Genomic DNA, 15,024 nt, shown 5'->3' with positions numbered 1-15,024 from the left:
GCACAATGAGAAGGTAGATTCAGCAGTAGCTCATTGTCAGATTATCTTTATCTATGTCCAATAGTGAAAATTGAATCTGTTGACCATATACTTCTGTTGTATTATTTATTTATCTTGGGCTAGGGACTTAATTAAGCCACTTTTATCTAAATACTGCAGTAATTTAAATGATAAAGATTGTTGTCTTCCTGCTCACACATATGAATTCTAGTTGCAAAAGTTTGCCCAAATGTAATCCATTGAAAGATTGTTTAGATTGGCACAATAACTCATTGCATTTATCTTGTTTATCTATTTTATGCAGTATAGTAACAAATAGTATGCCAGTATATCACTGACTGTTATTTACAAAGTGTAATGCATACCAATGATTTTGGAGACTTCTGACTGTATTAATATGTTTCATTCAGTCTACATTTATCTAGCTATCTGCCAGATAAGGACACAATTATTATCTAACTATATTTACTTGCTCATTTTCAACTACCTTTTCAATTATATGGTCCCACCAATTTTCCTTTACTAGTACGTACTAATTTTTACAGATATTCTAGTGTTATGTCAGAGTTTATAATCAGTTTGTGCAATCTTCTTGCACAAGCTGAATATATGATCTGCTGTTTCTATTGCTTCTTTTCACAATTTGCCCTTTGAAACAGTTGGATTTTTCCATTCTAGCCTTGTTGCATTAGTTTGAATAGCTTGCTCTTGCCCAGTCAAACTCAACCCTTCAGTTTCTTTTTTTTAATGTTACCATTGTAAACCACTGCCAGGTTTTATCTTTATACACTTTCCCCTTGACCTTTAGCAGAAATTGACACATAATATTTTCATGACAGCATTCTGTTCTTATTTTTATTACATTCTTTTGATATTCATTTTTTGTTTCCTGTGCCTTTTTTTGTTTCCTGTGCCTTCCTAATCATTAATTCTCAATGTTTGGTTTTGGTTGTCTTTTACATAATCAGCCAATACATGCTTTTCTTCTTCGACAGGTTGTTTGATCTGAATTAAACTTGTGCTTCTATTTCTGTGGGACAGGTATAATTCTATCAATATCACAAGACTGAGGAAGGACAGCCTAGTACTTCTCACCTCCAACCCCCACAGCCATTCTAGAAGGATACTATGGTCGATGGTATCAAAAACCACTGAGAGGCAAACAAAGCAAGGACGGATGCACTACAGGTAGTCTTCTACTTACAACTGTTCGCTTAGTGACCGTTTGAAGTTACAACAGCACTGGAAAAAGTGACTTAGGACCATTTTTCACACTTATGACCGTTGCAACATCCCTATGGTCACATGATCAAAATTCAGATGCTTGGCAACTGACTCATATTTATGACAGTTGCAGTGTCCCGGGGTCATGTGATCCCCTTTTGTGACCTTCTGACAAGCAAAGTCAATGGGGAAGTTAGATTCACTTAACAACCATGTTATTAATTTCACAACTGCAATGATGCACTTAAATGATGCACTTAAAATGAAGGAAAACTCACTTAACAAATTTCTCACTTAGCAACATATATTTTGGGCTCAATGATTCTGCCAGAGATCATTGAGGAGCCCAACCAATGTTGTTTCCACCCTGGGCATCTCCACTGGACCAATTTCCATGCCAACATCCAACTGGTAAATCTGTAATAGTAACTAGTGTTACTAACAGTAGCAAATTAAGGTTTTTGTCTTGCTAGGAGGAGTGCATTTGTGTCCTGTGTTTTTTATAAGATTTACTGAATTTATGGTCAGGGACGAAATAAAAACACAAATATAATAAAACACATCAGAACCAAGGGAGGTAATGACGTTGTTTAAAAATTACCAATTGTCTATATCCAAAATATTTAGCCAAATTCTCCAGGCCTGAACATCATTAAAACCCACCACCTTATGACATCAATGCCAACTGAGGATTTAGCAATTTTTGTAAAAATTTTGACAAACTGATTGAGTAATAAAAACTGGACAACTATTTCAAGCCAACCTGTATATTTTGTAAGGAGAAGGAATATGAAACCTTAGTAGTTCAAAATAGCCAATAAAGTTAAAATCAAATATATTAAAAAGATATTCAAATGCTTTGACTGTAAGATGTTACGGAAGGTCTCCTCTAACACTCTCAAGGCTAAGATATTAAATTTCATTACAGTTAAAACATCTTTGTATGTAAGACAGAGAGCAGGAAAATAGGAATGCTAGTAGATCTACACTTCTGGGGAGGTATGATATGATGAACTAAAGACAATCATTGCAAAACCAAAGAACCAGTGAGTAGACTGAATCCTTGGAACGTCTCCGAATAAGGAGAGAATGGGAGTCGACATATGCTCCTGATGGCTGCTCCTTGCAAGGAGACTGAACAGCATTTTTCTGTGGGATTATGCACTGAGAGATAACAGGATTGATCATCTTATCTGCAACTGTGGCAGAGCCTTTTAAAGGGTATTAAATTTGCAAACCTACTTTCTGATTGCTTTTCAAAATTGCTCATTTCCAAACTATTTCTAACCTATTAGAGACCTTTCAAATGACAAGTCTGAAAACACCAGATGAGCCTGCTTTCAATCTGGAAAGAAAGAAAATAATAATCATAAGGTTTAAGAATTCAAAGAAACTGAAATAAACTGCAAAAAAGCTAAAAAAGATTGTGGTCTAAGAAAGTTATGAACAGACTAAGGGTCCAGATAAAATTGGAACATTGAAATAAGTATTTCATATTTTAGAATATTTAATATGAATATTTTAAATAAGGTTTTGGAATTTGTGAAGTACAAACAGCTTGCCACAGGAAATAGATGTTATTTTGATTTTTACAAGACATAAACAGATAATTACGATTTCAAAAACTAGGCACTAGAGGGGATTAAATGTTTTAGGCAGAGAAAAAATATACAGCCTGATAAGAGGATGCAAAAAATTATGACATTAAAATACTGAAGGAGATTTTTTTTTAAATGGACTCATAAAATAGTAGCCACAATATCAACAATGTCTGTTCCAATGCACTACAAGGTCACTGGAATTCTATATTTGGGTGAGGGCATCTAGGAAGTAATATGTGCATTGCCTGGGACTTCTGAGTCAACAAATTAGCCAGCCACATCAGAGAGGGCTGCTGGAAGCTATTGGAAAATCTTATCATACCATCAGCCTTTGAGTGTAGCACTACTTGTTTTTCCTAGCCAGAAGGTGTTTTATATAAATGCAGCTGGGGCAGCAGCAGGCATATTGTGTGCCTTGGTCCCTTCATCAATTATGTAAGACATGTATTGTCAATGGAAAGGTCTTAGGGGACTGCATAGGCCTTCCACACACTAAAATGGTGGGTAAATGTGACATGAGATTAGAAGTACAGCAGCCAGCTTTCAAATAACTAAACCAGGCATGTCCAACCTGCAGCCCATGGGCCACATGCAACCCTAGACAGCTGGTAATAATAGTCCCACAAGATAATAAAAAATATTTAAAAAGGAAGTTTGTTATATATATTAACTGCGTTATATATTTTATATGCAACCCAAGGGAATTCCTCTTCACTGAACCTTTGGCCCAAGCAAGCCAAAGGTTGGACAAACATGAACTATATTCATGGATAGGAGAATGTAAGAAGCATAAATTACATGATGGTAAATAGAAACTGAACACTATCAAAGTCATGCCGGCTATACCAAACAAATCCATTTTGCCATTAGGACATTCTTATGAAGTTTCAAGGGGAAAAAAACTGCAAATGCAGTGTTCTCCCAAAGTCATAGTATTACAGAAGCAATAACCAAATTATGATGGTAAGCCAGTGTGAGCTATGGTAGAATAGGAGCAAGGGTGAAATCCAGCATGTTCTGACAGGTTCTGGAGAACTGGTAGCGGAAAGTTTGAGTAGTTCGGAGAACCGGCAAATACCACCTCTGGCTGTGGTATGGGAATGGGGTGGGAATGGAGATTTTGCAATATCCTTCCCCTGGAGTGGGGAGGGAATGGGGATTTTGCAGTATCCTTCCCCTGCCACGCCCACAAAGCCACACCCACAAAGCCACACCACACCCATAAAGCCACGCCCACAGAACCGGTAGTAAAAAAATTGGATTTCACCACTGAGTAGGAAGTCTATTAGCAGGACCAGAGTATCTATACACTGGCAGATGGCATTTCTTGACACCTGAGCTCTTTTTCCTACCTAATTCCAATTATTTCAATTAAACAAGTGAATAATTGTATGGGTGACATGATGCAAATAAAGCATCAACCTCTAGCATTAACTTTGTCTCTACTAATGCTTCTAGGGATGATACAGACCGCATGTATTTTATATTTATATTTTACAATATAAAAATGATGGTTGGCTACAACTCAACATTTTGGAAGTGTGCCCACCTGGCCATAAAAATGACAAATAAGTAAAATGTATCCTTAGTTAGACTTACTTCTATGTATTATATTTACTAGTAAGGAAAGTTATTATGAATTTATTGGGAATTTACTGGAAAGGAAGCCAACCCTGAATCAATTTCCTTCCCCTCCAAAACTGGAAGGTTACACAGTAAAAGTGCATTACATTTCCAGAAATTCTAAAATGACCATTTGTTTTAAAGGAAGACTTTAAGTGTTATGGAAAACCCATTCTAGTAAATTCAGAGACTGCTCTTATATGGTAATATTTGATACCATCTCTAAAATAGTACTTGATTATTAAAGATAACATATGGAAGAAAATAATGCATGTTTTTGAAAAAAAAAAGAGGGGGGCACTATATCTTATGCTCCATTGATATTAGTAGTCACATTTTAAATATCTGTTATCAAATTTTAATAAACAAAACTTCCTTTCTACAAGTGAAGACTACTTAGCACAGCAGTCCAAGCACCCCAAAGTCCTCCCAATAACTCCAGTACATCTGGAAATACCAAGTTACCTGATCTTATACAGGAGTTCCCTTAACACTAAAACCATTAACATATTTATATGTATTAAAGTGAATATAGGTAGTCTTCATAGTATGCCCAAAATTCCTGTTGCTAAGCAACAGTTGTTAAGTGAAGTGTTTTACCCCATTTTACATTTTTTGCCATGGGTTGTTAAGTGGATCACTGTAGTTAAGTGAATCATGCTGTCATTAAGTTTCCCCCATTGACTTTGCTTGTCAGAAGCTGGCAAGGAAGATTACAAATGGTGATCAGATGACCCAGGAACAGTGCAACTGTCATAAATATATGCCAGTTACCAAGCACCCAAATTTTGATCATGTGACCATGGGGATGCTGCAATAGTTGTTAAGTATGAAAATTGGTCATTGGTCACTTTTTTAGTATCGTCGCATCTTCGAACAGTCACTAAATAAATAGTTGTAAATCAAGAACTACCTGTAGTGCTTCCCAGAATGGGATGAAGACTATATTTTCAAATATCTTTAGCATAAGGTAAATACATCCCTATTTTATTTATTTTTGAATAAATCCTTTCAAAATTTGTATCCTATAAAATTTTCTTGGCTAACTTTTCCTAGATCCGGCTCTTGTATAAGGTAATTTCAAGCATCATATTTTGATACTGAGATATTAAAAAATGTGGCTAGGTAGTTCTTTCAATTAGATGCATATCCTTCCTTTCATTCTGTAACTCATGGCAATGTACTTAACACTCCCTCCAACCAAACCTGTGAGATGGGTTGAGATGAGAGTGCATGATTAGCCTAAAGTTAGCTTTAGGTGAGCTTCCATAGGTAAGGGTGTACTAGAACTGGGATATCCTTGTTCCTAGTCCAATAACTTTACAGACCACATTAGGACTATATTAGTTGTACTTTTATGAAGAAAACATGTAAAGCAATGATAGGGCCAAATGATTTTCAGCTGAGAAGTTAATCAACTAATTGTTGTGGGCATCTTGTGAACCCATCATTCAAATCTAATGTTTCTCAACCTCAGCAACTAATGAGAAAAACTTCAACTCCCAGAATTCCTTAGCCAGCAAGTCCACCATTTACGTAACTGGTCTAAACTGCCTTGGCCCAGCTGACGGGAGTGAAGCTGGCCATTCCTAGAATCACTTTTATTGCAAGAATTAACATTAGAAGGAAGTCAGAATCATTTCTTCAGTGTACGTCCCCTACACACTTACAATAATCTGAATATTAAAATCAACCTAATCCATACAAAAGCCCTCCAGAGATGTTCCTGGTTGGTATCACCAACCACTCTTAAGGAATGAAAATGTGGGAATTGACATTTGAGTATGCGTTAGTAAGTCTAGATTGCAAAAATGCACCAATCAACACCTACAAGCATTTATGCAGGTCCATGTGTGCTACCTGAAGAATGCATTGAGTGCAAGAAGGATCTGGAAAGTTTGTTAAAGAGCAGAAAGAACCCATCTTTCGAACAAAATAAAGCTTATTTTACAGTAAAACTGGCTGAGCTGGCATTGTTTTTTGCTCCGCTGGCAATCGCGCTTAGCTAGTGCACTCAAGTTGTATTTTACTGTTTTTTTTGGCCCAACTTTGTGCTGTCTTAAGTTCTTTCTTTAAAAAGAACAGTGAGGTGTAAGCATTCTCGATAAATATATTTTTTTATCAAGGATGTTTCTTGAAAAATAGCCCTGTGCTGTTGTAGGGAGGGAGGGAGGGAGGGAGGGAGGGAAGGAAGGAAGGAAGGAAGGAAGGAAGGAAGGGAGAGAGAGAGAGAGAGAGAGAGAGAGAGAGAGAGAGAGAGAGAGAGAGAAAGAAAGAAAGAAAGAAAGAAAGAAAGAAAGAAAGAAAGAAAGCTTAAAGGCCAACAAATTTATTAGGGCATTTTTACCATCCCTCTTTTGCTTAAGTTTCACTTCACCAGTTGCGATCCATATCATTCTGTGAAACTTTACTTGACTTTTTGGTTTGTTTGGTTTTTTTTTTTTACTAAGAGCGCGCTTAAAAATCAACTCTTCCTAAGTCTGGTAGCCTTCCACGGAAAGGAAGACTACTCTTTCCTCAAAATGCCTTTCCCGTAGTCGTGACGTCGCCGGATTTCGTGCCATACAAAAGAGGTGCAGCAGGCGCTCCCAGTCCGTATATGGAAAAGGAGGAACACAACACACACTTCCCTTCCCTCATGTCCATAAAAAGGTGTGTTAAAAGTACGCGCGCCCGTCGGGAATCTTCGGAAGAGGGTTTCCCCTCTCCGGCCGCTCCGAGCGCGAGCTCGGTTTAAAACTCTCACCTGAAACTCTTTCGCTCTGATTCACCCACTTCCTCCACGCCTCCCTCCTCTCTCCCCCCCCCTCTCTTTCGCTCTCTCTCTTTGCCTCTGCCTGCTGCCGTTCCGAGGCGGGCGGTGCTCGGAAGAGCCGTTCGCTGTTGGAAGGAGCCGGGAAGCAACGCAGCCGAGGGCGGTGCTGGGACGAGCCGGCCAAGGAGCAGAGGGCGGTGCCGAGAAGAGCCGGGGCTAAAGCGGCAGGGGGAGGTGCCCGGAAGAGTCCCTCGTTTCCTCGTCATCTCCCGTGCGGACTTTCGGGGCTGAGTTTGGGACGGGACGGGGCGCGGCGGAGACGGCAGCAGCAGCACTAACACCACCACCACCAGCCAGGCCCGGGCTCAAGCGAGGCAGCCGCACCTAACCGACCGCTGCGAGAGGGACAAAGCGCGGGCCTGTTGGAGGCGCGGAGGGGGGGGGGTGTTGGAAAGCCAGCGCTTAATCGCCGTCGCCACAGCGAAGGGGGGGAAAAAAAAACAGCCGCCGCAGGTAAACTTTCGAAGGTCGTGGAGGCGGTTGGAGATGTGGCGTCGCGTCGCTTTGTCCGGCTTGGGCCTTCTTCTCTTGGCCGAGTTGGAAAGTTTGAGAAGTGGCTGCCTTCAAAACGGCAGCGGTGCGGCGGGACCGAGATTGGCCTCGGCTCCCTTCTTTGACTTCTCTCTTCCTTTCCCCATAAAAGCTAGGCAGAGAGAGAGAGAGAGACCCGGAACTGCCCGGAGGGGGGACTACTCTTGCTTCTAGTTCTCCTGCACCAACGGCCTCCCTGCCCCCCCCCATTCCCTTCATCCCTCCTTCCCCCCCCCCCGGGGCGGTGCCCCCATTCCAGTTCTCTTCCGAAGGGAGGAAAGGCAGGCGGAGCAAGGAAGTCGGGTTTTCTTTTTTTTTCCCCCAAGTTTGTTCAGGAGACTCTGTGACTTGAGAGTAAAATAAGAAAAGTTTCTCGCGGGTTTCATGCTTGCCAGTGAGTGAGTGAGTGGGGGTCGTACCTTTCGCAAACCCCCCTCCCCCGCCGCCCCGTTGGGGTGCTTTGCTGTGACGTGCAATGGACCTTTCTCCCATAAGGAAACAGGACGCGAGTTTTTAAAAAAAAAAATGGGGAGGAGGAAGAGGGTGGAGAAAGGCTCCCTTTTTTTTTCCGTCAACCTTCGGCGTGAGAAGTTTGCTGGCAGCTGAGATGGGAAGTCCTGGGTTGCCTCGTTCCCCAAATTGGATGTAAAGCACTGTTGTGGGACTTTCGAAAACTGGTGTTCAACAAAAGTGCTAGCTGAGCAGTTATTAGATCCACAGTCATCTAAGCCGGTTTTAACTACAGTATGCGATTTATAAAGATTGTCAAAAGAGAAGCAGGTTTCAGAAAACTGCTGTCTTAAATCTTTCTGGCTAAATCCTGTGTTGATATATAAAGGCCTGCGGAAGACAGCTTATGAAACAATCGCTGTAAATCTTCAGGGATAAATAGTATTTTTTTTTAGCTATTGCATTAAATTATTAGCCTGCCATATTTTTTAAAATTGGGCTTCTGTTATATATTACTCAGAAATTCCAAGTTTCATAAATCTGTTCTGACAGGGTTTTTTTTTTAATTCAAATCTTCTTGAATGGCCAGGATAGTTTCTGTTATTTTCTTATAACCTTCCTTTCCTATAAGTAGCATTAATCATAAACAGATGAATATTTTTTTCTATGAAAAGTAGCTATAATCTTCAAATATTTTTTACTGACCCTGAGAACAAGTTGGGTATCTTTTCTGATAAAAAAGAGGATTTTACAGACTTGGTATTAAACTACCTGGAATTGAGTGGTGACATGAAACATTCATAGTTTGTATTATGGTATCAATGTTTATTATGGTTCAAATACTAAAAATATTTCAATAATTCTGGTGCATTACTGAATATAGTAAGCACATTTTATATGGATCTTATAAAATATTTTACATGGGGCTGTTGGCTCTGTAAATTGAAATTTAAAGAATGCAGGAATAGTCATGTACTGTGTGATAGGAAATCCTGCCACTTCACAGCTTCTGTATCCCTGGAATATTACTTTCAAAGGCAGCAGGATGTGTTTGTATTGGTGATATTGTAAAAGAGGTTTCCACAATGTCACTCACAGGAACTGTAAGGATGTATCTGAAGACACCAGGAATTGTGCTTGATTCAAAAATGATTTTACCTTTGAAGCACACAAAAGCAATTTAACATTGTTTCTGCAATACCATTAAGATTATCCATGTGTTAATAAACTAAGGGATTTACTTTGTGTGTGTGTGCTTATGGAATATATCTGTAACTTGGTGTCCAAACATTTTTCATCACCTGTTGCTTTTCTGTTCTTTTATTATTTTGTAGAACTGTAAAATAGCACTCATTTCTTCCAGCTGTATGTTTTACACAGATTTCGATGAAATGCATCAGATTTTTGCTTTTTTAACTACTTATTTGTCCTAATCTAATATTTCTTCACTCCCTTGGTCATCTCTGACCCTTTTTCCACATGGTGTATATTTAGTATACTTCTTTTTAAGAAGCCCCTGTCTATTTTTGTTACTAGCAAAGAGAGAAGCCCAACTTTGAACAGTTGCTTTTGGAACCCATCTTGGATGTGAATGTTTGATTAGAGCATAAGCAACCTGCCCTTTGCTGCATACATCTGAAAAATAGGCATGGTTAAAGTCTACAATTTGGACCTAAATGCTAAGCTATGTGAGGCAAGAAACAGAATACAGTCTCATATATAAGGCAAAGATGAATTTTGAAAATTATACAGTCCCAATGAATACATTCATTAAGATTCTTACATTAGTTTATATTGATAGTTATAAAGTAATGTTGGGAACTTTTCAATTAAAATATAAAGTTTCTTATCAGTAATATGTGACATGCAAATTGTTCAAGATTTTAAAGTGAAAACTTATCTGAAATGAAGTATTCTAGATTGTGATTTAATATAACAGATTAGAGGTAGGGAATGCTTTTCCAATCTGTTTTGTTTTAGGAGGTAATGTGGTGTCAAGAATAGAAATCTTACTAGGTATTCACCTGAACTGAAAATTCATATTCTGATATGACATTGCCAAATATATGGGTATATTGGAACCTACCCATTACATGGGGTTGCACTTGAAGACCACTGAGAAGTTTTGATTGGTACAGAATAAATCCCTTGATATGTCCATGTGACTTCTGTGAGCTGCAATGATTACCAGGTTGCTTCTAGGTCCGTGATGGCGAACCTATGGCACGCATGCCCGAAGTAGCACATGGAGCCATATTGCCTGGCATGCGTGGCGTCGCCCATTCCTCTTCCGGGATTCTGCTGTGCATGCGCATGTGATGATCAGCTAGCATTTGTGCGTGCGGCAGTGCCGGAAACTGGAAGAACCATAAATTTTAAGGCTGGCATATTTTTTTCTAGCATTGGGGAATGTCTTCTTGATTAGCCTTGTAAAAAGGGGTTGTGTAGAGAGTTTGATAGTATCTCTTCAATCCATATTTGTGCAGTTGCTTCAGAAGATTAGTTAAGAAAATAGCAAAAGCCTTCTTTTTAACCTATATACTACTTTCATGACTCTAAAGCAAGAGTAACTTTAACCCCCTGCTTTAAAATCTCTTTGGGGCTTTGTTTCCATTTGTTAAACAAATTATGAGCTTTGAAATTTGGGAGTATATTGTGGGTGATATAAGTCTTCTATAAGAAGCTTACTTCTTCACAAAATGGTTGCAATGAAGGTATGAACAGTTACTGAGATCCCAATTAATAAAGGGCAAATAATTATAGTGTTCTGGCATGCTCTTTACCCTTTCCCCAGTTGTGGGGAAATGGGTACATTTAGCATTAAGCCGTAGATGTTCACTATTTTTATTTTCCAATATTGTTTGTGGGCTACACAATATTTTTTGTGAAATAATGACTGTTTAAAGTTGTCACTTTGCTTTGTAACATGCCAACTCCCCATTTAAAATTAAAAATCTGAAGAGCTTTAAAGTTGTAGAAGTCAGAAGATCCAAAGGAAATGTTCATAGATATATCATTTGCCTTGGGCACCATTTTGAGTTGTGTGTGTGCATAAATTTTTTATATATGTATAAAGATTGATTTATGAGCAAACAGCACTTTTTCATACATGTCCCCCTTCTGTGATTGATTCCTTTTGGATATGGAAACAATTCTCCCTTTAAGTTGCAGGATATTCTTTGTCAGAGATAAGGACTCATGCTGCATTTCCATAGGAGGTTTTCTTAAGGGCATGCTTAGGTATTGTAAGATAAAAGACTTGGCACAGAATTCTAGAGAGATGCTTACTGCAATAATTATACCAGAAGGTGCCATTCTAAATATGTTACAGCAATGTGTTCTTCAAGTGTTCTTCATGTGGCTTGTATTGAGGATGGGTTCTTACTAACTTTCTATTCAGCATTGAGACAGACTTTCTGAATATACTATAGCTAGTTTTGATATGTGTCCATAATATTAAATTGTCACTAAATGCCATTGAAATTCTTACACAGGGTGGATTTGATTTAAATCGAGTTGATTTAAATCACAATTTAAATCATGATTTAAATCGCTAGTAAAATGGCTTGATTTAAATCAACTCAATTTAAATCATAATTTTTAAAGAGCAACTGTCATCTCTGCTACTCCTTTGACCCACTGTTGACTCACCGATATCCCAGTGTTGCAGAATATACAGCCTCATGCTACATAACTAAGCTCCATTTCATGCTGAATAAACTAAATTATTTATGTATCTTAAATAGAAAACTATCTTACGATAGATTTTTACCCCAAAAGTTTTTTATTAAAATAAATTCAATAAAAATCAAAAAAATCTGATTTTTTTGATTTTTTTTAAAAAAATCATTGATTTTTATCCACCCTGTTCTTACATATTTCCAAGTTTTCATATGGTATTTAGGATAACTTCCTTTGGACGTTAGTAGAGCTAACACCAACTTGGTAATTTATTTTCTTTCAAAAGTAATCTGAGATTTTCAACGTTTACAACAGAGCAAATGAGAAAACCGAGTAATGAAAGTGCTATTATAATCAGACAAAAATCATTAAATAAAGTCTAGATACAGGATGTTCCTACAGATACACTTTCTTGCAGGAATAACACATCCTTTTCCCATTACTGTGTGACTGTGGAACCATTCACTAATTGGTTCATCCAGTGTTAGTTTAATGTGAGGGCTCAAAATAAAACCGTATTAAAGAAAACGTGTTCCATTTATTGTGATTATTGTTTGGCCCATAGTAAGTCTCTGTGGAGTATGTGTTGTGTAATCAAAAGTTCTCTGGATAGGAGGATTAATGGCCATTATATAATCTGCCAGACAAGTATAGTATAGTACTTTCATTAACGATGCAGTCATTTAATTGTCATCTAGGCTGCTTGCCAAAAGTACTACAGTATCTCTTGCTGTATCTAGAGTGGAAGTGCCAGGAAAAAAAAAACAAGGGTAAAGTTTTTGAATGGACTAATGACATCACTGTATTGCTATTTCTGTTCAACAATTGCATACATTTTAGATGTCACAGACATGTTTCATTGAAATCTATGAAGTGCAGGTGTGCTGGTATGTTTTTGTGTATTTAAATTAAACTACAAAATCCACCACGAACAATCTGCCTGATGCAAGGTGAGCTGAATGAGAAGTTATAGACTGAGGAAATGAAAGAGAAAGAATGGTTTGGAAGAGGTGAGGGAAACAAAGAGCAAAACAGCCATTGAGGACAGCAATGCAAAAAGAAAATAGGGATCAATCAGTTGTATTAGAAGGCTCAGTGTGATACAGAATCACTGAGTTTTCAAGAATGGTGAGAAAGTCAAAAGAAAAATTCAGTTGTGCTTAAAATAAGTTTATTTCCTATACTGGTAGTTGTAAAATTTTCAGCAACTAGAGTTTGGCTGTTGCAATTTTCCATAAACATCTTTAAGATGCAGACATAAAAAGTAATACTTTCAAAATGTAAAGAAAGGAAATTGACTTTTGAGACCAGTTTAAACTATTTCCATAGTTTAAAGTTCCTATATTATGGAATAGTATAAGAGAATGTATAACTATAATATGACATTGACTTGACAAAAAAAGCAGCAACATGTATCTTGAGTAATTTCAAAGCAGAGTTCATTCATCCTGTTGGGTTGGGGAATGTGGTCAATTTTCATATTGCAGTTCCTCCACCCATATCCATCAATCTTCATGGAAAATTGTCCTGATCCTAAATATATTAAATAGTGTGATTGGAAACTTAGAATTGATTCCCCCACCCCAGTTGAATGGTTTGGCTTTGCTGTGCATTGAGGAAGTCTTTACCATTTAGAAACTTTGCTGAAAACAACTAAATTATACTTTGATTATAATTGAAATAAAATTATTGCAAATTAGTTAGTTTGTCGACAGTATCATTTTGTGGTTCTAGATTGCAGCTACGTTTGGGGGTGGGATCAATTTTGACTCCTGGTGTCTGCATGCACAAGTTCCTGCCATTTTCTTGGCAAGATTGGTTTGCCATTGCCTTCTTTGTAGGGCTGAGAGTATGTGACTGGCCCAGAGTCACCCAGCTGGCCTGATGTTTAAAATGGGACTAAATCTCAATGTCTCTTGATTTCTAGCCTGGTGCTTAACCACACCACCAAACTGGCTCTCATTTTTGAATTACATATATTCAAATTTAATTTATTTAAATTGCACTTTTTAAAAACATAGTATTTCTTCAACTTAAACCCCATGGAGATACTAAGGATACCTACCTGTCTCCATGTTATGTTTTCAAGATTCTTGGTGGATTTTACTTAAGATAATGTCATTCTAGAATGAAATTGATATGACACTGCTATTTTATGATTGTCCATACACCTTACACTTTAACACATTGCAATAATCAAGTTTTGTTTAGAAGTCTCTCTTCTGATTTTACTTTGCAAGTTTCTAACTGCAAGGTCTAATGAGATCTACAGTCAGATCATTATGTGGAAAGCAATAGAGATGTGCAAAAATACTGAATTTGAAAATAACTAGTTCAAGGATGAATTGCTGCTCTTAGCAGAATGCAGTTTTGGGCATTCTGGAAGTGTTTTCTGAGTTTCAAAAAGCTGTGTTTCAAGCATGTCTCTTGTTTCACAAACAAAACATTTCTAGAATGCTTGAGAATCCATTTCAAACTTACCTAAGCTATTTTGCATCAAAATACAGCATTTTGTTTTCAAATAGAGTATTTTAAATTTAGATTTTGTACAATCCTATACAAGTAGTCCTTGACTTATGACCATTCATTCAGCAGCCATTTGAAATTATAACACGTTTCCAAAGTTGCAATTATTGGAAAACCTTCATAATTAAGTGATCACAATTCAGGCTCTTACGACTGGCCTCAGGGACATTGCAACTGCCCCACTTGCTTATCTTTCCCTCTTCATCCTCCCTAGGTGGGTTCCTTGGACCTATTTCCCACAGGCCTTGGGTGTGCTTCCCACCCTACTGGGTCCCACAACCTTGGGCCTCCTCCCTTCCTAGTCACACTTTGCTTCACTTACCTCTTCCGAAGATTACCTTTCCAAAAGAGCATCCATACAATGGGATGCACAGCGGGCAACATTCTTGTGATTTTCCAGAATGATGAAAGGCAGCCTCTGTAGGAAGGCCATGCATTGCATTGTCTGGGTGCGGTTTTGGAAAGATGATCTTTGGAAGAGAAAAGTGGACGAAGGCATGATGCAGTGGGGAGGAGTCCCAAAGCTGTGGGACCCAACAGAGTGGGAAGCTATGCAAGGGGTGCCTTGGGATG

At 38.1% G+C, this 15,024-nt stretch overlaps 1 protein-coding gene across 1 annotated transcript in view; it reads left to right on the top strand.

The window, feature by feature from the left end:
- The first annotated feature begins 7,442 nt into the window (after window positions 1-7,442).
- CTNNA1 (catenin alpha 1) overlaps window positions 7,443-15,024 on the top strand; it is a 71,699-nt gene continuing 64,117 nt past the window's right edge. Inside the window, exon 1 of the mRNA XM_070933038.1 lies at window positions 7,443-7,716. The gene's annotated coding sequence lies outside the window, so the exon portion shown is untranslated. The remainder of the gene's footprint in view (window positions 7,717-15,024) is intronic.

Source organism: Pituophis catenifer, unplaced genomic scaffold (assembly GCF_029215685.1).
Source record: "Pituophis catenifer annectens isolate HBS135680 unplaced genomic scaffold, rPitCat1.0.hap2 SCAF_1, whole genome shotgun sequence".
NCBI classification, from domain to species: domain Eukaryota; kingdom Metazoa; phylum Chordata; class Lepidosauria; order Squamata; family Colubridae; genus Pituophis; species Pituophis catenifer.
This window is presented reverse-complemented; position numbering and strand designations above follow the sequence as displayed.